Here is a 2,404-nt window from a genome sequence, read left to right on the forward strand (position 1 = left end):
TAGTTTATGTAAACTGTGGTGCAACAGGACAGCCAAGTATATAAAAATGCAGAGAATACAGTTTGTGGATACAGGAGTAGAAAAGATGTGCAAAGAGATACAGGAATAAAGTGTGAGAGAGGGAGTGAGTGATAGCAAGAGCAAGAGCAAGAGTGAGAAAGAACTTCCTGGTTCCAGTTCCTCTTAAGATCCTACTGAACTTCCTCTCTTTGTCCTGAGCCATATCCATGTGCTAACAACAAGTTCTCTTTAGTTTGGAGTGGGAGTCTGAGACTACTAAGAGAACATTGATTAAGACATAGCTTCTCAGTCATAATAAGCAAATCATATCACTGTGAGTAAGAGAATGAAAAAGATGTTGCACATTCTTTTCCTATAGTGGGAGGATGTATATCCAGCTCATCCCAAAGTAATATCAGATGATTAGGAAACAAGGTGAAAACTGTGGGGATGGACTAGGACTTGCGGGGGACAGAACCCACATCCTCATTTTACCCCTGTGGAAATTATTTTCTGATCCATCAAGAGGTGGAGCCCCCTTTTCCTAGGTCTTGGGGAAGTATTGACATACAGATTCCAAAGGAGTATCAAAAGCTTATGAAGCTGGGGGGATGGTATAGCTCGAGTGGTAGAGCTAATGCTTCGCATGCATGAGGTCCTGGGTTCAATTCCCAGTACGTCCTTTAAGAGTAAATAACTATTAAATAATCCTAGTTACCTCCCCTCACCAAAAAATTAAATAAATAAACTTTTTTTAAAAAAAAGCTTATGAAACTTAGCCAATAACCAATTTCTTTTCTTTAAAAATTTTTTTTATTGAAGTATAGTTGATTTACAATGTTGTGTTTCTGGTGTACAGCCCCAGAGCCAATTCCTGATCATGGAGTTAAGGGTGAGAAAGAGCAATGAAAGCTTTTAGCTTGGTGATGAGGACTCCAACCACAGGCTGAAATGGAGGGTCATATCCAAGGCTCTCCTACTCCTCATGTTCAACACCAACCAGAGAAACCCAGGGCTGCAGGTCAGTGAAAAAACAGTGGATATGCATTTTGGATAGATGCTGTGACTGGAGGAACAGCAGGTTGCCTTTTAAAAAGAAGAAAAGAGTAAGTGATATTCATTTAGATGGGAATCAAGCCTGTGGGGCTGGCAGGGGTTGGCAGGGATTGAAGGCATTCTCCAAGGTGGCTCTTGAACATCACCAGGGCCAGAGAGTTTTCTTGGTTGCTGTCCTCAGTGACAACCTTTTTCTTTTGAAACCTTATATTATGAAAATTTTCAAGCATACAAAAAAATCCCTCAGATTTAACAATTGTTGACATTTTCCCATATCGTTTCATTTGTTTTTTCAGGTGTATTTAAAATTGTGAACATTATATTTTACCTCCAAATATTTTGGTCTACATCTCTTAAAAAATAAGGACACTTTCTTACATAATCACAAAGCCATTATCACACTGGCAAAATCATCAATAATTCCTGATATGTTCCCATACTAAGTCCTTATTCACATGTATATAACTGTCCCCCAAATGTATTCCATGATTGATTTGTTCGCACGGCTCCCAAAGTCCACATCTTTCTTTTGATTGTTGTTCTCCTTGAAGATCTTTTAATATGGAACCGTCCCCCCACCTTTTCTTTCATGCTGTTGACTTTCTAGATCAGCTGCTCTGTAGAGGAGTATCCCACTCTCTGGATCTGACCAATTGCTTTTTTCATGTTAGCATTTAATTTGTTCTTCTTTCCACTTCATTTCCTACAAATTATATATATGAATAAATATACATGCTATATATCATATCATATAAATGAATAATATACAAGAGTATATAGTATAGTGAATATTTGATATACATGCATATATATAGGGGCATATGTTCGTAATTGTTAAACCTTTTATCAATATATAATCTCCTTTGTCTCTGGTAACCTTTAAAAAAATTAAAATCTGCTTTGTCTGAAAGTAATATAGGCACCCCAGCTTTCATCTAGTTACTATTTGTGTGGAATATCTTTTTTATCCTTTTACCTCAACCTCTTCATGCCCTTGTATCTAAAGTGAAACTCTTGTTCAATGAGCATATAGACTCCCTCTGCCAATCTCTGTCTTCTAATTGGTGTAATTAGGTCATTTAGACCATTTCTTCTTTTCTATAAACTTTTCTGTCAAGCACTGCTTAACCTGTACATTTTGATACAGTTCAATGCATTTTTTAAAACTTCCTTTGAGACTTTCTTTTTGCTGCATGGATATGTTGTTTAGTTTCCAAGTGTTTTGGAGATTTTCTTGTTACCTTTCTGTTATTGTTTTCTGGTTTGATTCCACTGTGGTTGGAGAACACAGTTTATATGACTTCAATTCTTCAAAAACTTTTGACTTTGTTCTATGACCCAGGATGTG

At 36.9% G+C, this 2,404-nt stretch overlaps 1 non-coding gene across 1 annotated transcript; it reads left to right on the forward strand.

Moving 5' to 3' along the window:
- Window positions 1-609: 609 nt before the first annotated feature.
- Window positions 610-683, forward strand: TRNAA-CGC (transfer RNA alanine (anticodon CGC)). Its single transcript has one exon. It is a non-coding gene; the product is annotated as a tRNA-Ala (tRNA).
- The last annotated feature ends 1,721 nt before the right edge of the window (window positions 684-2,404 follow it).

Source organism: Vicugna pacos, chromosome 16 (genome assembly GCF_048564905.1).
Source record: "Vicugna pacos chromosome 16, VicPac4, whole genome shotgun sequence".
NCBI lineage: Eukaryota > Metazoa > Chordata > Mammalia > Artiodactyla > Camelidae > Vicugna > Vicugna pacos.